The sequence below is a fragment of the Ornithodoros turicata genome, chromosome 2, assembly GCF_037126465.1.
Source record: "Ornithodoros turicata isolate Travis chromosome 2, ASM3712646v1, whole genome shotgun sequence".
Taxonomy (NCBI): domain Eukaryota; kingdom Metazoa; phylum Arthropoda; class Arachnida; order Ixodida; family Argasidae; genus Ornithodoros; species Ornithodoros turicata.
In genome coordinates this window covers 126,251,847-126,276,520 of record NC_088202.1, presented here as the reverse complement: position 1 = coordinate 126,276,520, position 24,674 = coordinate 126,251,847, and the positions used below count along the sequence as shown (strand labels likewise).

At 43.3% G+C, this 24,674-nt stretch overlaps 1 long non-coding RNA gene across 3 annotated transcripts in view; it reads right to left on the bottom strand.

Annotated features, from left to right (window-relative positions):
* LOC135386072 (uncharacterized) overlaps window positions 1-24,674 on the bottom strand; it is a 97,575-nt gene that overhangs the window by 27,724 nt on the left and 45,177 nt on the right. For all 3 annotated transcript variants that reach the window (XR_010420586.1, XR_010420588.1, XR_010420587.1), the window contains exons 2-4: window positions 11,724-11,839; window positions 11,154-11,269; window positions 1,311-1,422 (exon numbers count right to left, since the gene is read on the bottom strand). This is a non-coding gene — a long non-coding RNA (uncharacterized LOC135386072). The remainder of the gene's footprint in view (window positions 1-1,310; window positions 1,423-11,153; window positions 11,270-11,723; window positions 11,840-24,674) is intronic.

Below are 24,674 nucleotides of genomic sequence, written 5' to 3'. Positions count from 1 at the left end.
CAAGGAAACCTTGTACATAGAGTATCGGAAGCTATGAAATAAAGTGTAAAAGCGACCCACAAACTCGGCCAGATCCCAACTTCACAGAGTTACTTTACACGTTGAATTTCAAGACATTTTAGAAATTACCGATTAAATCAGGCATCTGTTACACACGGAACAGCGCGTTGAGATCTCAATCTGAAAATGTGCCACGTATCACTTCCGATCGCAGGAAAATTAGCTATAGATGCGTTTACGGGGATGATGGGAACTGATGTTCTGAGGCTCGAACACATAGAAAGGACAAATACATACAAAGCCTCAAGTGCCTAAGAAATTACACTTTACATTACAACAACGCTTTACAACACATTACAACACTTCAAGGTGACGGTTAGTTATGGTTGAGTTACTTGACAAGGCGTGTTCGTGGACAACGAGTTACTTTTCGGAAGGGTATAGTCCAGCGATCTGGTGGAGGCCTAGATGGGAGAAAAACCATCTTGGCGAAATCCATGCACCGTTATTTCTAACGGAAGACCTCAATATTTCGAACCTCAATATTTCGAACAGCGACTGCGTTTGTCTAGACAACATTCCAATAGTTGTGGCGAATAAACAATTATTATGACTTCAACGGGAAATTTCAATTCTTTTGGTTACTGGGTTGCCACGACCACAACAATGCGTGGAAAATTATGTGAAGTGTATACTTATAGGGAATATATTTGCCGTGTTGGGAAGTAAAATTTCAGTGTCGGAGGTATAAAATGGGGGATAACTAAAGTCTAGGGGACTTGAAGTTGAGCTGCCTCCCCAATTTACTTTTCTTTATTTATTATTTATTTAGTGTTTTAGTTTATTTAGTGTACTGAGAATAGTATATTTGGTACCCTTAGATGACTCAGGTTCTTTTCTTTCCTGACTCAACGGTTTTCAGTGATGTAGAACAGAATGAAGAAATGGTTCTTGATGTGACACTTCCACTGTGCAAACCCGTATCTACTCTGCATGCCGATGAAACGTGCCATACGATCACAGCAAAAGAGTGACGCTTCATACTTTTTGGTTATGCATTTATAATTCGAGTCCTGTGTCGCAACACAACTATGATCATGACCGGCAGCACAGCGTGGATTTATTTAACCATCAGGGGGATTTAGGGATAAATTCATCGACTTATTCTCCCATCTTTAACGTGCCAATCCAGCACACGGCACCTGGTACCTAACGTCCCAGCATGTGCCAGCATGCCCCACCAATTTGTGCCATAAGTTCGGAAACTGATTATAAGATAGTGTTTGCTGTCTGATACAGGATGAGTGTACCTTGTGGATGGTTTGGGATGGTGACAAATGGCGAAGAGATGTCGCCATAAGCTTGTGGTAGTGGCGCTCACAGCTTCCGCTTGTTGGCCGCTCTGGTCTTCAAAATTAATAGCTGGAAACACAAAAAATACTAGTTCAATAAAAAGTGACATGTAATTAATGCAAAGAAGTGGGTCATCGAAGCAATTTCGTAGCAAGATCACTGTGTAACTCGAATTTCTGGTTTGCCTGTTATAGTTACTTTGCGCCAAAAATTTTAGTGAGTGCGATGTCTTATCAACATTCTCAACACATCACGCTACTCATCATGCAAACGTCATTGTGAGAAACATATACGCATGACATGAATATTCGTGTGCGGGAAAGCTCCCGCTGCACATTTTATGTTAAGTAGTCCCATGGTCGAGGAGCTCTCTGGAGCGCGTACTTGCACACTGGACTGGGATGATGCGATTTAATAGTGCTATCTAAATTGTTACTTGGACTGGATTCGTAACCAATCTATTAGAGCGCTGTGAAACGTCCGAATGTCGTCGTTTCTAAACGTGAATCGTCATTCGTCGCCGAACATAACCGCTCACAACCAATCAGGTTGAGGACCGACAGTTCTACTCCGTGTTCCTCCCTTTGTATGTTGATATTGCACACGAGATGAGGTGCCACACATGAGTCTGCTGTTGTTCAATAATTACTGTGGAGGATATGAGGGAAATTCTTGCCTGCGCATCAGCTAAGAAAACTCGAGGGTCATGAAACGTACGTGCCTAGCAGAAACAGGTCACCTTAGTGAGTGTTTAAATATGTGGAACTTATTTTACACGTGCATGACGTACAGTTCATTTCATTCGTAAACATTGTTTGCACGTTCCGTATAATGTAGATGTGTGTAACACGCGTTCTGCACCCGTGTGTTGTTAGCCGGTTCGAAACAGAAGGGCAATTTGTCATTCATCGGCGTCTATTTAACCACAGACTTTATAGCATATTTTTTATCGCGCGCTTCATATTTACAAATAGCCGTGGTCGAGCTGTTTGATATTGAGGTCCGCCAATTCTTTCCTCCTGGCTTTGGCGCGCATATTAATACCTGTGTATATACGAACGAATTGTTTGTTGAAAGATGAAAAGGTTAGCCAGCTGTAGTACTCACTTTCAGTGACTTTCATCTTTCATCGTTAATTTCTTACGCAACTTGAGGCCTTTTATGTGATTGTCCCTTCTATGTTGTTCCAGCATCAGTTCTCTCCTGTTCAAGAATTGTTTGTTGTTCGTTGTTGCTCTTCGTGCTGGCCTTTGCTGCTGACTGTTCGATTGCTCAGAGTGGTAGAGACGTTTGGTATCATACTTGGAATCCATATTTGTTATTACAAATATTTGAATAGAATTTAATTAAATTGTGAAAAGAAAAAGAGGTGTAATTGAACTTAACAAATGTTCGTGCCCTTGTAATTGCAGAGATATGACACGTGCGACACGGCATGTGTGTTACGTGGAATGTAGTACACCTGTTTCTCTCGTCCTAAAGTACCGCAAACGAAGCGAGAAACACAAACGAGAACGGCAAGCAGAAGGTGCAATACTTCATACGCGGACTATGTGAGGAAACAAAGTCTTTATACACATTCAGTAACGAGATGCCTATACGGTAAGATGTTGCCTAGAGAAGGGTACGGTAACGGAAAAGTAGTGGCATAGTAATTACGTTACTTTTATAGGGTAGCGATAGCGCTATCGCGTTACTTTTTCAAATTTGTAGCGACTGTAGTATTGCGCTACTTTTTTTGTGGAGTATCTGGTAGCGGTGTTTCGTTACTTCATTTTGGTAGCGGGTACAACACTGGTGGTATAGCGTCTTACCGATTTTGGCTTGATTGAGTATTGACTAACCACAGCGCTCCAACAAGGACTTCGAGCGAAGCAGCGGAGGAAACGTTGCCAGCAGTTTTCGGAAATGAGTATGAGTATATGCATAGTGTATAACGAACGTGGGAAGGATGAAAGTGAAATACAAACGTGACACTGTTTATATACTCTGCTAGAAATACTGCGCTTTGATGGGCATGCGCGCCGCATCCTATAGAACACGGAACCTTATGTCTGCTGCGTTGTCACAACGCAATGTCAAGAGGCGCTCGCGACATTTGCACAGGCCAGCCCAGCCTGGCTTAATACAGTGATGTTCTGAAATGTCAACTCTGATACGTTCAAATGATGTGAAATAATGAAGGTACATGTGTTCGTAGTACTAGTTCGCTGTGTACTGTCAGAAACTTGCTTGAGTGGTGGTGATAGGAATGGAAAAATAATTGGGACGTAAGTCGCTGAGAGCAAGACGCAAAACAACACGAAAGACGTAAAAACTGGCTCTACTGGATTAGCTAACGGCAAGAAAATACTAATTACGCACTAAATTACGCACTAAAATTACGCACAAGCGTGTGCACGCCTCATAGGCCACAAAAGGAATTAAAGCATCTCAAACAGTTCTGATGATTCGAATCACACAGGTCATGATGTTAAACTGTGTTCTCAAACTTCCACTCTTGGTTATTCGTTACTTAATTGTGCAGTCTAAATCAAGGAAAGGTGCCGCAGCCAACGAAACGCCTGCTTCATAAATACTACACCATTTGGCTAGCCTTGTCCAAAGCGTTATTAAAGTGCGGTGCGCGCACATAAAGATGAAATTTTGGGGCATATTCGTGGTGTTTATTATGATATACTGCTACACCACGTGTGACATTCGCACCTTATATTACGATATACTGCTACACCACGTGTGGCATTCGCACCTTATATTTTTTATCTCGCACGAGTGGCAGCCGAATACACGCCGTCAAAGTATATTCACTGTTGAAAATCCTCGACGTATCTCATTCCCTCCCGCGCACAGACACCCGCAGTATTTTCCATCCCTGCAATGTCGTAAGCCTCCAGTTTCATCAACTCGGGATTCAGCCAAAGCATTAGGCTCCCGACCCGAAAGAGCCAACCCACCACCATGGACGCTTAGAGAACCAATTCCCAGCACCTCCTCCTCTCGCATCCAAGAATCTCTTGGTTTCCTCCTCCTCTCCCTCCTTGTTCTTTCTTTTCCTGTTCTCTCCGACTTCCCACTGCGTCTACATGGTGACTAATTTACGTTGCCCCTAGCAACCGGTCCTGAACGCACCCCCCGTCGCTCCCCTCGACGAGCGTTCCATCGGGGATTCGGATCTCTCTCCCGCGGCTGCTGCAAGATTGGATTCCCTACACTCGACAGTTTTCCCCTTCCCGTTTTCTTCTATCCTTCCTACTTTGGGCCTTATAATGCAGTTTGCGGAAACCAGCGCTTTTCGCCATCTTGGTTTCTTCGATTTTCATTTATTTTTTTAACGCGTTCTATCGTCTTTCCAGGCCGTCACCTCATCTGTTTTCCACGAGCTCCCCCCTTCCCCCCTCCCCCACCACACACACACTTTTTCTTTACGTATTATTTTCCTTATTTCTGAAGTACACATGCGCGTCTGTGTGCGAGGCAAGCGGCTCGCCTTTTGGATGTCAGCATCTGGAATCTGCGTCTGTCGTCAAGAAATGAGTTGTCAGTCGAGGGCTCGCTTCGTATCCTGGTTCTCAGGTTACGACGAAATAGCGTTGTACGATGTCATCTCGAACGTCCGATGGAATGCCCAGGAAGGCAGTTTTGCGTGACGACGTATTTATGTGTGGTGTAGCCTGAAGGTAAAGTGATAGTGTGAAGAGTGATGACAAAGCGAAGAAGGCAGGAGATTATATTTCAATACCACCGTACAGCATCACGCTCTGTTTGCTCGTAATTTACGTTGGGAGTTATTTTTAAATTTAATTTTTAATTTTGCGTTTATCCTTTCGTACGTAACAGATTCGCTTGAAGTCTTGGGAAGTTGATTTATTTTTCTGACTCGTTAACCACAGCGAAGCAACTGTAGCTATGTGCGAGATGTGGAGAGAAGGCAGCAGAAAGGAATGGGAGCCAGGAGGGGAGTTAGTATGCGTCCTGGGCCGACTTCAGGAAGAACTGTCCGACGCGGAAAGCATGAAAGAACGCCCACGTGAAACGTAAGACTGCACATCCTGTGGAAGGATTCGAACCCACCACCTCCCAGCCTTCATTATAACCTTGAAGCTACTACCGACGACCGCACGCTATTTACGCACGATCGTGCCGCTGGTTGGATTATTTGAATTTTCCTAGCAATTTTTTTTATCAAACAGGCCATAAAGCTTTGCAACAAATACAGGAACAACGAATGCTCGTGTTTTAACAGCATACATTGCATACAACAGCAACAGATACATTGCATTCTCACAGTTCACTTCGATGTGGTCTACCTGGTGTCATCTACCTGGTCCCTTGAGCTTCACTATTAGACCACAACGCATCCTTCTGTTTGTTTGTGCGATATTGATACAAGGCAGAATTAAAGCGAACGGGGATCCGAACGAAAAAAAAGAGGAAAGAACAAGCTCACTATGCCATGTGGCAGAGAAAAAGCAACCACGCAGTGAGAATATTGAACGAGAAAGTAGCCTATACATGAGGTTGAGTTGACCAATTAGATGAGTTCAGAAAATCCCAGTGCTCTTTGCGCACGCGTTGCATCCTGGTCGCTTGCTGAGGGAGGGAACGAAGAATAATCCTTCACGTTTCGCTGACCTTGACGCGTCGTGGACAATGGACCGGTAGGGAAGAAATCGGAACAGTTTGGAGGCCACCCGTTTCTTTCGTATTAGTAAACCCCCACAGTTGAAAGCGACGCTAAGCACTCTGGGATTTTCTGAACTCTTCTATTTATACCCGGGAAGACGACGAGCCCTTTTCTCCAGGGCGCGCACTACACTGTCCTCTGGTCGCCTGAGGAGAGCAAGCAATATGTCTCATCTAACGCGCTTAAAAGTTAATATCACGAAGCACTTACTGGATGAGCTAACCTGGAGACATTCCCATCGTTGTCGAACAATATGCACGCGTAATATTAATGTCGTTCCCTTTTCAAAATCATTCAGCTGACGATCCGCCCAAAGTGGGATATTATCAACGTTACTTATAGCGAACTCTGACGGTGACAGAGGAATGTCCCCATTGGATAGAAGTTGTTTATGGTTTGGAATGAGTGACAGACGCTCATGTGGGCCCCTCGACTTGTCCACGCGCTTTACGACCTGCGCAATAAAATACCCACCTCCTCGAGCACTTGGTCGAGGATAGGTTGTTTCTGGGACAGCCATTCGTCATGTTCTTCTTACTCTTCACTGCTTTCTTCTTTTTTTTTTCTTTCTATTGCTAAAGTCAGCCCAAGCTGTCCATTGGCTATGTCAAAAAGGAGACAACAATTAAATTCTCCAGTAAACGAAATCACGTTTCGCGTTTCGGAGTCGGTGTAGTTTGCTTGCTTGTCGTGAGTGTGGTGCTGACAAAATGCCTCGAACGTCACTGTGGAATACAAGAACATCAGGTAAATCTTGCTTTCTGTACTTTTTTTTTCTCCCGAGTGATAATACTTATTTAGAAGTATGCTTGCACAAGGTACTGAAACAATATAGCAGAAGGCTTTCACGCGCCAGTTCGACGGGAGTACCTCAACTATGAATACCATTAACAATCTTGGATAAGGCACGGACAACGCTTCCAGGGTGAATTGGCCACCTTTCCGAACACCTGGAGATCACGCATAGTTTCATCGTTATTTCTGAGATGCGCTTTAATGTACTCGCTACAGAACAGGAAACGTGGACACGGCTGCATCAGAAGATCATAAGTCGTGCTTGACTTCGCGAGCAGACTATGATCATGAGCGAAAGCTACAGTGGTCGGTCTGTGGATTAATTTTGCCAACCTGAGGGTTATTTAACCTGTGCCTTAATCTCAACACACTGCACGTGCATGCACTTATTGAGACCCGCTACAACAGCAAGTTTTAGTCGATCGGTTACACTCAACGTCTTAACGAAAGCGAGTCGATAATAGACTCTGTCAAATGCAAGCTCAGCAAAATGTGACGTCAGTCACTTCAAAGGAGTAGCGCGATTGGCTTATCGTGAACACCTTCCGATCTATACTAAAACACACATGAAAGAAGAGGAGTTGGATTAGCCATAATCCGTAACGTAATTTCCCTTAAAAATATGAAAATTTACTTCTAATTGACAATTAACTGATTTTATATTAACTTTATTGACTTTACACCTCGTTTAACTCCTGTTTGAGTGACCACTTAGTCAATTGACATGATACTGATAATATTTTGACAGAGATCCTATTGTCAAGGGTCAATAAGGAGTAAATTGTGTGTAATGTACATTGTGTAGAATTGTGTAATTGTAATGTACATATTTACTTTTTAATTAATTGATCCTATTCCCTTTGACATACACATTTTTGCGCCTACATGTTTAACTTTACAAATGCAATAGCTATGATTTTATTCGTTTGCACGCATAAAAGAAGTAGACAGTGCATTGCACACACAAATATCACAGGAAGGATCCTGCTGCAATTGTCAGCTCAATACGCAGAAGTGGGATGTTGTGCCTCCTTCAGGACAGAAAATCACCCCCGACCCCGGATTAAACTTCTTGAGGAGCTGGTGGAGTCGATCGGGAACATGTGGAAAGAGGATGGAGGTCTAATATGTATTTAATATCCTGTTTGTTATCCTATAATCAAAAAGGCTTCGACCCACAATCTACCAAGGTAAAATGTAAAGTGCCCCTTTTAACGAAGGATGTCCGGCAGCCAATTTACCGCATACGGTAATACTAATACGAGAACAGCCTTAGTAAGTTAAAAACTATATAATAACTGAAGTTCAATAATAGAACGGCGTTTACCAGATGCTCTGATAGAACACCGTCGTGGTAGACTCGCTACTTGCCTTCATATCTTAACGTACGGCACGAAACTTCATGACCCTGCAACCATCCTTGCAAACGTTCCATTAGTGCATCATGTCGAATTCCTCGTACCGGGCAACATGCAACGATGTAAACAACGAGAATTGGCGAGGCACGCCACCATCAGGGAAGACACAGACATGTAAGCCTCAAACGCCCAGAAATTACCGAATTCAAACAACTCGGGGAAAAGAGGTGCTGACGCCAGGAATCGAGCCTGGAATCAGAAGACCCAGATTGGATTCCATGGCCTCTGCACTTCTTTTCCCTGAGTTGTTTGAATTCAGGCAACGATGCCACGCTTTGGGACTGCCGCAAACTAAAGTTGTTCGTTGTTTCTTTCGAAAGAAATCCTGCCAGCAGCTGATTATGTGATTTTTGACACCAGTTAATCAGTGCAGAAATCAATCAGTGCAGTAACCAGAAATCAAGTGCTGATATCCAGTGTAAGCTGAATTTTGAAATTCGAATTCAAATTGTTCGTTGCCCCTAACAAGAGCTATCGTGGCACAGTCTGATATGGGACATGTTCACCAATTGCTACTTGGTGTCGACATTTCGTCTAAGCATCAAGTACTGTAGAATTAATTTAAGAATTAATTTAGAATTAAAATAACATAATTTAACTTCGAAGATATTTAAGCCGATTTTACAATCTGTGCTCCCTCTTCTGTTATGTGCACGAGCGCACCTGCATATTGTCCCTTGCTGCTGCTCCGTATCAATATTCGCATATCACTTTCCCGTAACAGATTACATTAGCAATCATATCTGAAACGTATGTGTTATGTATTCTTGACCTTTTATCGTTGAACCACTGCTATTGATGAGCGTGCAGGTACTAATAAAACTTAGATAACATTTGCTGTTCCCTGAACTTCATTATGATTTCATTGATTTCATGAATTACATTAAATTATAGTGCATGCATATTTTGCTTAATGTGAGCTGCCTGTAGCAACATGCCCCAACACCACAAGCATTGCGATAATCGTTGATGCTCGCGAACGGGAACGTTAGAATGAGCGCGCCTGCATGCTTGGTTATTAAGCAAACCGGTGTCCGATCGCTAAGGCTGCCGGGTCTCGTCTCACTTCATTGTAGTTATGCTACGTACCCATACGCATCGACTAAGGTCAGAGGAAACGTGTTGCTTCTTTTTATTAATTTGGTTGTTTCGTTAACAGACAATGACGAGAACAAAAGAATCACGAGTGGCGAGGTAATGAAAGCGTCCTCTTAAGCATGAAAACGTCGCGACGCACCTAAGGGCGATCATGTATCACAAATCATGCACAGTAAAGCGTAGAACAAAAGGAAGCCACCTCACCATGAATTGATTTCTTTTGGATTCTCCCAAATATCGGAACATACCTCGCTCCTGCTCAGCATACTCAAACACTTAGCATGGTCATGTTATTGGTGTTGTTTCGTAATAGCATTGTGTTTCGTCTTCTCGTGTGCTGTGTACTGGAAGGATTGATCGTCGCAGTTTATTTATTCTTGATCCCCCCGCTCCCCTCCTCCGGATATCGATTTATGATGTTTGAAAACAACTGGCACGCAGCGTGACCGTTGCCTGTAAAGCGCGCACTGCCTCAGTTAAGCCCTTTATGCGGGAAAACTACCTTTACGGTTTCCTCCATAGTTTGCGCCTCTGACATTGTTCACAAACTTGTTGACTCAATCAATCGGACAGACCAGAATAACTTGTATATATAATATATTACCTTCATTCCTTGGTAACTAGAAAAAAATATCACTTACTTTTTAAAAAAATATTTCTCTCATGGCATTAAAAGCATTCGTTAAACTACATTGGACTTTCATATTGTGCACATATTCGGTATCAACTATTATAACACATTAAATTTTGATTAAGTTGTCTTCATAATTCACCACATTGCGCTTCTTCTAAATATGACCTGCGAGGCAGTTTCATGTGCCACAAACGGTCTCCTGGCGAAGTTGCATGGCTGACACATTATTCCCACTGACAAATGGTCTCTGCCGCATTCCGTCTGTGGGTCTCTAAAATTAATCATGGGTTGCCTGACAACGAATTGTCGTTAAATGTCCAACAGTTTAAATTCCACCCTACATTTTCATTTGTTGACCGTACTTCAGCATGTACGGCATGGAAAACACGTACGACAGACAGGTTCGGGACCATTTGTATTTTCGCTCGTGTATAAGATACCACATCTGTGTCGTCTTCGAAAGGTGCAATGTTCGTGTTCCAACAAACCTCGCTTCGTATACTCCGCTGGTAACAGCAGCTTGACAGTTCCTTGACAGGTGACAGATCGTTTCATGTCCTGGCTCTATGTAAATAAATTTGTACTTGATTGGTGCTTGATTAAGTGAAATCTTGGTAAATTGTAATGAAGGCGTTTTTTTCATCTTCCATACCAGCATCAGGATGACAGTCTTAGTCAGTGTGCATCAGTTTATTCAAGGGCGGATCGCGGTTCAAGCGCATCGCCTCTTTCGGCGAACCTCCCCAGTTATCTCCATCATCATCATCAAAATACAGTTGTTGTTCAAGCACGGACAAATGACTCTAACGTAAAGAGGAACAAAGGAAGGAATAATGAAGTATAGAAATAGGAAAAGGATCAATGTCTGACAATACAGGACTGCTGTCTACATTTATCAACTTATGATACAACCTAAATATAAGACGACTAGGTGACATGCCGAGCCCTTTTTGTTGCAGTGTTTTACGTCTCCTCAGAAAAGAACCGCGGTAGCATTATAAGAGGCTTCGAAAGAGTACAATGTGATCTTGCGTAACTATATTATGTTTTATTCACCAGAAGGAATACATTTTGGAAGGCGTGCAGGATTAGCATCCTACCTCATTGGGTGCGTGTCGTGTACATTTCATTCCGCATATGTTCACTGTATTGCAAAATATTTATAGAATACCTGTGATCCGTCAAGTAAGCAGTCTTGAGTAACACAGGCCCAGTGCAATCATTCCTTCCTCATGTCGAGTACGCTTTATTCCAGTGGTCTCCGCTCGGTGTCGCGGCTCGAGGACCCTATGAAGTAAAAAAAAGAAAGAAAAAGCTGAATGAATAATATTTAAACGAAAATTATTTTAGACTGAACTTTTATAGTAAGGTCGCGCACATATTGTAAAATTCACCATAACATCAAACATTCGAGGCTTTCACGCAGCATAGCAGACGTAGAGCAGGTTGGATAAAGTTATGCATATTCGAAAACCTGTAGAAACCACAGGCTTGCGCCCGTATTTGGGTTCCGCCCACACGAATACTTTCGTACATTCTCTTCAACGTTCTGAAACCAGTTGGATCCCCTTCCCCTTCCTTGTAATGCTTCATTTCCCTTCATTTTTATTTTATGTGACTTTATCTCTTGGTTCCTGCAAAAAAAATTGTAATGTTTTTCACCCTGTAGGCTTTCTGATGCTTAGAATTCCCATAAACTAACTGTCAGCCAACATAGACCGTCGGAATCTGTCGAACTCACTTGTAACATTTCTGCTGTGTCCGTGTCAGCTCTGCAAAAGTACCTGTGATGGCACCTCCTCCACTTCCATGTCAGGAACATGGACACTTCGGAATGTTTTCTTCGGCGCCGTAAATCTGTGGAGCAAAGACACCCCCTTAACTGTATTTCGACCTGGTAATATTAAATGTGGCTCTTGTGAATTCCAAACAAGAGTAGTGGCAGCAACAGTGCAGTACTTTAGTTTGTAGCTGTCCTGCTCGATGACAATACACTTGTACTAATATTTCAACAATATTTCGCGTACGCGGTGGAGGGTGGCAAAGGGTCTTTTTAGGGTGAGAGTTTATTTGTTGGCGCGGTTTTGCCTTGGTGAAACGTGTCTTAGAATACAGCCGAACGGTCGCGGGGAAGTATTGCCTGCAGTACTGCTCCTTTTCCTGATCTTTAGTTCTGCTTAGAATGGCTGAGTGGGCTTGTTGGTACATAGCTATACCAAGAAATCGGAACGTGTACGTGTGTTCTTTATGTCCCTCATCTTTACAGCTCCAATGTCTTCGGATAACTTTAGTTCTGCCTTTGGATTTTATTTACTTCTTGTTTACAGCATCTTGTTATGGCGGCGCGCCGCCGCCGCATCCTTCAGCCTCTATTGGATCCCCTAAACATTTTTAAAATCTTATAGCACTGCCCGGAATTGTTCAGTAGGCCAATCACATCATCATCCATGTATGTGCGTGCGCTCAGTTTGCGTGCAATATCGCTTGACTGGTAGATTGAAGTGATTTCTAGTGCTTCACGAAGCTAGATCTTCGGTTTGAGCCTAGAAACTTCCGTACGGCGCTCAGAAAATAGGAAGAAATCGCATTCCCTGCTTCCTTCACTTTTGATCACTGACAAAATAAATATCCTTCGAACGAGAATACTGATCTCTGGAAGCACTAGGAAAATCTGTCTAACATCAGTATATCTAAAAATATTTCGTCTACATTAAGCATACCTTCTGCACGATTTTTTTGGAAACTATAGTTAGCTGACAAGCCTCGATTAAATTTGCATTGCAAGCGAAGTGCAAGGAGTGAGAGTCAACAGGTATGCAACACACAACATTGTAGTAAAATAATCCCCCTGTCGAGCGTGGTCGGAGAAACAAGGAGCACGACCATTTTAAGTAAATGATAATCTAGTCAAACTTGTGACAAAAAATGCGCAAATTACACGGGATATGGATGGGGAAAAAGAGGCACGTATCAGAATATGAATATTATTGCCAAACTATTACAAAAATACAACAATCCATATAATATAGAAATCACTATAGCTTACTCTCTTCATATGGCTTAAAAAAAAAAAGAAGAAAATATTAGGGCTATGTTGCCTTAATCTTATTTTTGTGCTGCTTCGGTGGAAATTGACAATTACGTTACGATTACCGTGTGTCCATCTTCTCTCCTTGTCACTCAGTCGTGAGTGTTGGTTTGATTGTTGTGTGTTTTGTAGTGTATAGCTGGCACTTTCTTTTGAACTTACATACCCTGTTCTGTCAATGGACGACCGGTTGTTCTGTTATGAGACGGGCATTCGTTTCTTTTGTGTGAGAGCACCATAATAAATAAATAAAAGAACGGGCCATACGACTCCGCAGTTCTATGTTGCACATACACACGCGAAGCTTCTGTAAAAAATATGAAGGTACGTTGCTTTATGGGAAAGTTTCCAGCTCTGCATAGGACCTTATTTTGGTAACGTCGATAAGGTAAACAAGCTAGATTGTGTGAAGTATCTATGGCTAAAAATCCTCGAGACTATAGTAAGTAAGAGACGAGTAAAGTAAGACGGGACCTTCTCTGCTTGATTTTACATAAGAATGTGGAATTTAAATCAACACTGGACTTCGATCCTTATTGTGAAGGGGCTCATTATTTCATTCTCCACATCACCACCAGCAATGGGGTAGAGTATCACCCTTGGCGATGAAACTCCCCATTCATCTTGTCAATAAAAAAAATTGTTGTTAATCAACACAAGGCACATCTGAAGTATCACGTGCCTCGAGTCATTCCAGATGCCTCCATGCTAGTATATAGGCGGCATGTTAGGGGAAACGTGCAATAGATGACGTCACTTCAACTTGCGGCCTGATTTCTTCATTCGTTGAACAGACTAAAGCCATAAATCACATTCCCGAGGCAGCCGACGATGGTTGTCGAACGGAATTTGTTTTCACATTCACAGTCTTAGCAAACCCTTGTTCTCTGATTTGATTGCAAACGTACATGCACCGTGAGCTTCCCTGCGTAATATATTGGAAAAGCCAACCTGATTCGCCTAATGTCTTGTTTATTTTCTTTTGAGACCATGATTAAAATCGTTCAGCGTTTCGCTGTGCAGTTGCCCCTGACCGCCGTCTACAATAATTCTGACCAAAAACTAAGAAATAAATGTGTATGTGTGACGTGTGACTTGAAAAATGTCTCTGGGAGTATCTGGGAGTTTTACTATCAGCATATCGTGCAACACCACCGCTCCAAATCGCACCTCAGTTCACGATGACTAACATTGTCTGATATCCGTTTTCAAGGAGAAGGGATCGACACGAAAAGGTACAGCAATCGACCACATGGGGTGCTAAACAAGAAGTACATGGAGTAATTTCAATTAAATTCATGCTGCAGGCTTATGACAATCCAGTCTTAATTTATCAGTATATACGACACCGTCTTGACTAATAAATCTCCATTCTTGAGTGTGCATGTGATATGAGCTACTGCGTACTCCATGTCAGATACTGACTTGGTTAAATTAAAGTGAGTGAGATGTTGACGTATAGGAGAACCATCGCTATCGCGATTCAACATAGCTAATGGCGTAAATTTTGCAAGCGCATAATGCAGAGCAACTATAGTTGTCGAATGACCTGGAACAAAGCGTCGTAGTCCATTTGATTTCGTATATGTTAAAGAATAAGTTTATAGCTGGATAATTGACATACAATATTAGCGTTCACCACTAAATGTCGTATGGGAAAGCGTGACACGCATTCTTGAAATGCTCAAACTGAGAGGTGACCCAAATTTTTTCCAAATTTTTCAAATTTTGGCTTTTTTTTTTTTTCAAGCTGCTGTCCACGGCAGGAGCAGTCTTTTCTCGGGATAAACAGCACCGCCATAGAGGCTTAACGGCTTAAGCGGTTTGTGTCGACCCCATATTTGAACCTTACCTAACAACTGATATTTGAGTTGTTGGTTCGAATTTCCTTAGTAAGCACACATAAGAGGACACCGCTACTAACGCTTTACTTCTGTCGCCCATTTTCAACGTGCAGGAGCAGCCAAACGTGCCAAAATGTTGCCGCCAGAATATGAGATTCATACCGAAACTTTCATAATTTCGTGGATTCCTCCGCGATTTCTTCGTCGCATGATCGATCTTTATTATGCAAATATAGGGAGCGCCACCCTTAGGTTGTAAATGTATGTGTGCTCAAATATGCCCTCAGAAACTTGTTAGAAAGAAGGCAGATTATACGTTTATATATCTGGCCAGGGGCGGCGGAAATGGAGGTTACAGGGGTTACTGTACACTGTAAACTTTTTCACACCTTTAAAGGTGTGTGCTATGCACATTCAACCTGGTTGTGTAACATTGCATCTCCAGGATGATATTTTACAAAATTTGGAAAGCATTACTAAAGATCAAGTGTCAGTGCAAATCTTGCTTTCATTATGTCTTGGATATCGTAGGTACAAGCTAATGCATATATGCATCGCTATCGATAATCGAGCACGCGCAAGTGTCTACAATACTGTTGAACAATATCGATTTGTTACAAGACTGAATTTTTGGAGGACAGACAACACTCGAGTAAAGAAAATTTGTGCGAAACCGTGCTCCATTATGATGTTACCAATATTACACCTAAAAAGGCGTGCGCCATGCACGTTATTACACCTTTAAAGGTGTGAAAAGATTTAGAGTGTAGACCCCCTGAATTTGTGAAGGGGCGCAAAATTTCCATGGAGGTGAGGCGCCAAAGTGTTCTCAGGTGCCGCATGCGAATAAAATGCAATAAACCCTTTTGCGTTTCCTTTGACTTTTTGGGACCCGGACATAAATTGGCGGTGGGGGATGGAAGGAGGCGCCGGTTGGGATCTGGGATACCCCTGAATTCAGGACGTTGCGCCGCCCCTCTATGTGGCAATCTAGGAAGTTCTAAGCGTGATTCGCCTATTATGGTCTTTGAGCTCAAATTCAGCACTTTTATCTTCTGTCATCTAGATACGCCCGCGCATTCTAGATTTCAAATAGGCACAGCTACAAAAGCAGTGCAAGAGATGCTCGCGAGACTGGTTTTTGGCCACAAGTATTGATATCGTGTAGGTTCTCCACTGCCGGCGAATACAGCATCAGAGTGGCCAGAGGAATTTAGAGGCACATTATTCCCACGTCTTCGTCTCAAATCCTTCAGCAAAACCCAGGATGTCAAAAGAATGTTTAGATTTGGGGAGTACGCAGGCAATGAAAGCTAATTCACTCACTTTCATGTTCGTCCTGCTGTATGCACTTATGGTCCATCATAAAACATGGTTATTCTCGAACATTACAATTAGCACGGGAACCAGAAGCCGGTGTGCATCTTCTGGATACAATGCTCTAATCATTTTGTGCACGCGGTTCTCCAGACTGGCCCGATAGTTCTTCGTAATTATGTGCCCACCGTGAACAATATTACTTGGGTCTATAATACGACGATTCACTTTTACCCTCTTCATTTCACTCATAGCACGAGACAGCCATGTTTGCAACCCTGTCAACGACATAGGGATGGAACGATATCGATATTATCGATATTTAATGCCAGCGATATTATCGATAATTTTAAAATGTCGATATTCACATCTATATGAATATCGATATTACATCGATATACATATAGATACGCATGCTGATAGAAATGTCAATAATTCGGCGGCTTATGTGCGCGGACAGGATATGAAAGGAGCGGGTCAACCAGTTTATTAACCAATCTTGACGGCTTTTTTCCCTCTCTCCCACTTGATTTGGTTTTGCAACACAACGCCGATATTTCCTGTAAAGATGTGATGCACGATAAGAGAAAACTTTGTTAGTCTCTAAAACTACGTGTATCGTCTGGGGCTGCATTTCATGCCGAACGACTCATTCGAATGTGCAGAACGAGTTCACCGAGCGCGGAACGTAAACGGAGGTCGAAACCGAGGATTTTTTGTCGCTGGCGTGACTCCGTATTCGCAAACATTAATTTCTTCGAGGTGAAAGAAGGAGGCAGGCAAGCTGATGCGGATCCGAAGAGGAAGACATTCTCTGCACTCACCTAAATTCTTGCACTAATTATTCCCCAATCTTTCTGTCACGGTAATTGAGGACGTATCCGCAGTGGTCCTCGTAATGCACGTTGTTCGTCGCCGTCTTCATCACGTGCCTCAGCGGTAATACGCATGGAAGATAATAAAACAAGGGCATCTTTTCTCAATTGTTCAAGTAATGGCGTGACGGATTTTCAATAATCGATATATCAATATTTATTTTAAAAATGCCGATATATCGATAACTTATCGATATAAATATCGATATTTTAATCCGTTTTATCGATTATTTTTTTACGATGTTGATATTTATCGATATCGAAAATTTCGATATTTTTGCATCACTGCAACGACCTCTCCACATGCAAGCCCTCCTATACTCCTATATATCAGCACTGGGAACCATAAAGCTCGTGACGAACCTATAGCCCCGGATATTCGATCATTTCTCTAGCAACCTTACTTGACCCCAAACGCATCGGTGGACGGTGGTATGACCCCAGCGCTTCTCAACTATGCCTCCGGGATACCACCCCTGCTACTAGCCTGTGACATCATGAGCGGAGCAGCAGGCTTTGATGGCCCTCGAAGCTCGCTTGCTCACTAAGGAATTTTTACTAAGGACTAGTATAGAATCCTTTACTGGCTGACTTTTCCTGCCAAATAAATACACCTTCGAAAGAGCTAACATTTCCTCGAGTTTGAGGAACATACAAGACGAAGAGGACAACAGAAAACTTGATCAGTCCTCTTCGTCTTGTGTGTTCCTCAAACTCAAGGAAACGTTACCTCTTTCCACAGTACACCAGATCGCTTGCGCGATTCTAATTTGCAAATAGACCTTCCCTCGCTTTTTGTGGAAACGCTGATCCAGATGCGTACTCCTCAACTTTAAGGTGTCCTGGGCGTCTCCCGGATAAAAATGGCGTCAGCATCCGAACAACACCCATTTGTTACGACACTTGCTCCCATCCCATCCCGGATGGTTCGTCTCTCTTTTTGGTGCCAATAAGACGCGTGGGTTTTCGTGCACCGCAAAGACTCGCTGTATTTGTCACTGACTCTCCGGCATAGGATAATAGTGGGTCTTAGTGCATCGTACGCTATCGCCTTTGCGTACGTAAGGGATATCGTGGTGGCACTGCGCGAAGCTCTCTTTACGGTTTGCGCGTGCGCAGAACCACCAAAGCTATCCCTTACGTACGCAAAGGCGATACCGTACGATACACTAAAACTCTATATTAGAGAGTTTTAGTACATCGAACGCAATAGCGTACGTAACAGATAGCGTAGGTGGTTTTGCGCACTGCGCGAAGCGCTTTTTCTGTTATGGGCGTGCGCAGAACCATCAACGCTATCCCTTGCGTACGCAAAGGCGATAGCGTACGATGTACTAAAATTCTCTATTATGTAACTCTAGTACATCGGAACGTCTTCACGACGGTATTTCCGAAACCATAAGCCAGTGGCCGTATTCCTTTAACGTGGCTAACATCACTGTGCTGATATTTTATTGGGCAGCTACTTTTATCCTACCGTTTTCGTGGAGTTCTACGGTCCGTTAAAACTCCCTAATTTGTCCTTCTAAATGTGTAGATATTTGCCATTCAACGTGCTGCTGTGTGCCTACTCGTATTAGTCAAGGTCGCCCACCTGCACTTCCATATCAAACGAAATCAAAGATAAGTTTGCAAACGGATAGAGCGTACGTCGGCTTCGTACTTCTGGCGCTGCAGTCGGCGTATCTGTATCCAAAGAAGTTCGTTATACAAGCCCTGCACGTAAATGTACTGTAATACAACTTCCGCGCTTATTACACATGTCATATTTGAGCATCGGCGATTGAAGGCCATCGCCTTCCGTATCAGGAGATGGGCATTAGACTCTCTAGTCATTGCTGCCAATCTCCAATGATACGGTGCGCGCAATAAGAGCACGACGAGGCCGCCGCTCCCTCCATAATGTTGAAGAAGACTTTGCTCAGTTCACGACTTTTCCGTGAGATGGCAGCACCTCTCGGGGTTCGCACGCATCGATCGGGAGCACATGTCAAGCTCTCGCGCGGGCACTGGGCGCCCCGAAACCAAAGGATACGGGTACCAAATAAATTGTACGATTCGATGAAGTCTCTGCGATGTATATTTGTTTCTGTTCATTTGTGGAAATATATTGTACGCGTATTTTAACTACATAGCAAGAGCAAACACACCGAAAAAAAAAAAAAACATTTACTATATACCTTTCATAATTTGCAGCTGCAGAAGTATCCCTCACACAGGGACACATATACAAGAGGATACATTATGATTTTTCCACGTATTTTCTCTTCCCATGCACGTCTATCAATGTCAGATTCGTTAATGAATTGACTTAAAACACAAATAAAAACCCTCTCTTGTCAGCCCGTAAGCCAGAGTTGACAAGGAATTCTGCGGATCCATCTGCTGCCAACAGTTGGATACACAAGGTACACGAGTTATGCGGTGACAGCGAGCAGAGCCTGCCACATTTGAATATCCGCGCGTTCGTCCCGACAGTGCTGTTCTGTCCTGACTGTCGTGCAAGGTCTCGGATACGCGGTCATAGCACCGCCTGTGTAAATGTTTCGATGCGCGTCAGCATTGGTATGGATATCAGCGGTATTAGGCACATGTGGGTCGCTTAAAGATCCAGTTGAGGCAAACGCTGTTTAACATTGGTCATAAAGTACAATTGGCTTTCGAGATCAAGAAATCTGTCTCCATTGCAACCTCTTGAGACGCACCGTCAGCACCGTTCTTCCATGCCTTGATACCTGTTTTACTGTCAAAAGCAAAAGTGCGATCGGTGCTTAAAGAGGGTGCTTCCCTTGCAGTTGAACTGTCATGCTTTTATCATGACGCATTTATCACACACAAAAACAGGCACGGAAAATTAGACGTCAAGTTTTTGAGTTACTATATGGCCCGGTTTCACCAACACTAGAGTCACTAAATAGGCTATAAATAGCTTATTTGGTGACTCTAGTGTTGGTGAAACCGGGACATAACCGGGCTAAATAAGCTATTTATAGCCTATTTAGTGACTCTAACCAACATTGATTAACTTTCAACCAAGAGATCAAGCGTCCCTTGAATTTGAAGTTAGTCATCAAGTATTTTTCAGTAACGTTAATCATAGTCAGGTGAGCTGAATTCCGGTACCGTTAGCTAATGTTAGTAGCAGAGGGCTCAGTCTCAACCTCAAGTTAAGGGACGCTTGATCTCGGATGAACTCTTAACCGGCGTTGGTGAAACTGGCCCTATTTGATCTGTTTCTTTTCTTCTTCTTCTTTTTGTTATTCGCACATATGACAGGGTCGCCTTTGTCCGGCTATTGCCGTATTTAGAACAAAGATGGAAGAACGGTAGCCAATGGAAAGTCAGCGAGTACCGGTGAACGGTTTTCTGTGTTTATTTGGTTACTTCGTTCACCATGTACCGAACCAGCCGCTATAACTTACGGCGGCATTGTTGCCTATTTGGACGTTCATATTTGAATCGTACCGCGCATGAAGCAACTTCTTGTCATTGTTGACTCAACAGTTTTTTCTGTTATTTATGGTACCATCATTGCTGTATACTCATTGTGGTTCTACCGAGTCTCCTTGTCTGGCGTGCGTTACCTCGTCGGTTATTTAAGAGTTGGGGACGTCAAGATAGGAAGTATTCCTTACCGCAAACGTCTTCAATCAGCATTCCTCCCTTCAGAGATGGGCAGATTCCGGAAGTGTTTCATTAGTTCGACCCTTCGTTCTTTCTCCCCTTATATCAACGATCTCCTTCCTGTGATAGAGGGGATGCCTCTCAAATTCCTTGGCCTTATTGAAGCAAGATTCCTCTAGAACTGCAGAATAATGAACCTCGAAAAGCGGATCTCCCGTGAATGATGCTTCATTGCAAGGGTGTTTCAAAGCATAGATAACGAATTACTCTCTCTTGTATCGCCAACTGTAGGATGGGACAAGCGTTAGCTTGCCTCTATATTCGTTCTATCGAGTGACAACAGATACTGCCTTGAATAGCACGAAACCAAATAGTAAACACGCAATGCAATGTGTTGTTATTTGTGTGTTTTCATCGATGAAACAAAAGTCATACATTAGGGTGACGTTCAGTCAGAAGCGAAAGCTTCAGCTGCGTAGAAGCTGTTCTTATGATTTTTAGTACCTTTGTGTTAGTCGCCTATAGCGTGTCGGGTTCGCTAATCAACGTGATCATAACAATATTAAGTGTATTGTTAAATGGAGGGAATGTCATGAGCTGTACTCTGGGTTGTATACTCTTTACTTCTATTTTTTGCTTTTTATCTGTTTTCTTTCTTCTCTCTCTCTCTCTCTCTTTCTCATGGTAGGTGGGGAAGGAGTGCGAGATGGGCTCGCGAACCAAGGCACGGATTAAAATGTCAGAGAAGTACATTTCGCCCAAGATAATACATTTGAGATTCAATCTATAATAGCTCCAATCTCATAGCCACAGTTGCTTCGTGGCGCTAACACGAAATTAAAAAAAAAAAAACATATGTGCACTTCGATTGTGATTCGAATGCGGGTACAGGTTACAGATTAATGAAAGTCATGATGAGGTCTAAATTGGGTACGCCAATAGATGTCGATCAGAAAAAAAAAAAAAATGTAATGAAAACGAAAACCAAACAGCCAATGCCAGCGATGATAACGACAACTATCAGATGCCATAAGACACCCCCATACCTCTGCAGCTTCAATGTCTTCATTTGTGGCGCGTGTCTTGGTCCGAGGGGTTCAAAGCACAGCACGCGCACTCATAGTCACATAGTGGATCGATATAAATGCTTGTCATGCGACGGACATTAAGAACGAGAGGAAAGACAAGGAAAAAATGAGACGGCGCGACGTTACTCAAAAGTCTACCCCCGTAAAAGCGAAGGGCAATTTTCCATGCTCTTTGTCTTCCAGCTTTTTCTTTTTGTGTCTTTCTTCCTTCGAAGGGAAACGAACCGGAATTTCAGGGGGAGGAAATTCGATAAGGGAATATATGTAACTGCGCCAGGAGCCCGGCGGAGCTCTAACGACCAGAAAGGAATAAGCGATGGCAAAACGGTGCGGGAGCGATATCCCTGTTTCCAGCGCTCTGCGCATGCGTGAGTGTCAGTGTTCGCCGAGTGCTGTACCCTTTATCCCGGAGACTCTTTCCTTGGGCGTTATACGGTATATGCTACTTGGGGTGCTCTCGCGGTGGTTCAGCTAACCAGGTAGCTTTTGTTGACAGCGTGCTCGCCTATAAATAAGACGCAGCTGTGCCGCATGTTTGCTGCAGGTTTTGACGAGTAGAACATGATCCCTAGAATCCTGTGTATGCCCTGCCGATACGTTACCTGGATCTGTCGATCCAGGGGCGTCGGAAGGTGGGGACAAGAGGGGCAGCCGCCCCCCTGAGGGGGGACTTGGCCCCCTTTCATGCACGAAGATCGGGCACGGTGTCAGGTATTTTTACACGTGGATTTTTAAGGGATTGGAGTGTTCACTTGCATGATGTTTGCTTACAGCTGTTAGCGGCTTTTTTTATTACGTATATAGTATAAGGAACGGTTTCTTACTTCGCATAAGCGCGTTCACTAGCACAGTATTCTGACACTATGACGCAGAACACGTGTGTTTCTGGTATTCACGCAGAGAAATGCTATAGACATTTCCTAATTAACCGAATGCCGTAAGGGCAAGTTCTGTGATATACATCTATTAAAGGATCATTCTGCACTCCATGTATAGCATGAGTCGCTCTGTTATGTCCTCTTTCTGTGCACAGAAATTTCTTCGTTTATGAACCATTGACACTTCAGCTCACCCTCTCTTGTGAGGACGACTTCCGACGCCCCTGTATCGACCTTATACTGCTAATGCGTGTTCATGTGATTGAACAAGATATAGGGACGAGCACAGGTGCAAAACGATCTTTTCGTTTGTGTATACCTCTAGTAATGATCATGACAGCTTCCTTTCTTATCGAGCAAAAGTTGTGCGACCTCATTAGTATTGCGTCAAACACGCTCTATGTTAAAACAATCCAACAGATTTAAGCGAACCAATCTAAGGAAATAATACAACGATGCAATACAACAATTACAATCCAACAATCCAGGCACGTATTGCTCTTGGTTTTCCGGTGTTGGATTGTTTATTTCTGGGAAGTTCACACTGTGATTGTGACACACATAGCCGTCAAGAAATCCCAATCGCATACAATATACCAACCTAAATAGTTTATGCAAACAGGGCAGCACCCAAGACAGGTCACTTTTACCTATATGGCGACTTCCACTGGTCGTCGTCCTGCAGCGCTTTGTAGTGTGCCGCTGTGGGTTGACTATATATGACGAAGGAAGTGCTAACAGAACGACCAAGGAAAATGCGACGCGCGTTGCACTGAAGCGACCAGTGTAACATGCGCACTCATGCCAGTGTAAGATTTTCTGCACAACAACAACAACTACAGTCATTTTTCAGCTTCGTGCGTGCTCTATAGTACTGCGATTGTCGATGAAGTATTGTACGCAGCGTAGTATTTTGATAGGTCATCGCCATAATTTACTTCCTCTCACCTCAAGCACCTCACCTTGATAGAATACTTTCGTACGAAGCGGCAGGCGATCCGAAGAACCAGCGCGATAGAAATCATTTTCACGTCGTGAAAGTTTTGGGTGATTATCACAGTTCTCCATCTACAGACTGCACAACGTTCATTCTTATCTTTTCTTAAAGGGACACTAGCGCAAAATTGCAAGTGCATGGTCGTTACCTTGCCGCTGTTACCTTGAAAGATGGCGTTACCTTGACACCAACACAAAAGGAACGGGATTCACCTTTTGCGTCGTTCGCGATTTATCAGCGAAAGAAACGGCAATTTACGCTTTCCCTCTCCTTCTCAAAAAGCCCTACAATTCAGAGAGGCCTCGGATTGGTCTCCTCTTAGGGACTCTGTAGTCTTCTCAAACTATCTCCGGCGGTGATTGGATAAATCCTTTGAGGAGACCAATGGGAGCTGCTCGCGTCGTCGGGCGTCTTGAGAAGGAAAGGGAAAACGTACATTGCGGTTTCTTTCCCTCATAAGGCACGAATGACGCCATGTATGAACCCCCCTTTCGTTTGCGTTGGTGCCAAGGTAACGACATCTTTTATTCCGCGAGGTGAAAATAGTGAGTTTTAGTGCATCATACGCTATCGCTTTTGCGTACGTAAGATATAGCGTAGTGGTTCTGCGCAATCCGGGAAGCTCTCTTTATTAGAGAGTTTTAATACATCGTACGCAAAGGCGATAGCGTACGTAACAGACAGCGTTGCTGGTTCCGCGCACTGCGCGAAGCTCTCTTTCTGTTATGTGCGTGCGCAGAGCCATCAACGCTATCCCTTACGTACGCAAAGGCGATAGCGTACGATCTACTAAAACTCTCAATTAGCGAATTTTTGTATATCGTACGTTATCGCCTTTACGTAAGGAATGGCGTTGGTGGTTCTGCAAACGCGCAGAATATTGAGCTTTGCGCATTGCGCAAAACCACCACGACATCTCTTAGGTATGCAAAGGCGACAGCGTATGATATACTAAAACTCACTATTGTTTGCGCGTGTGCA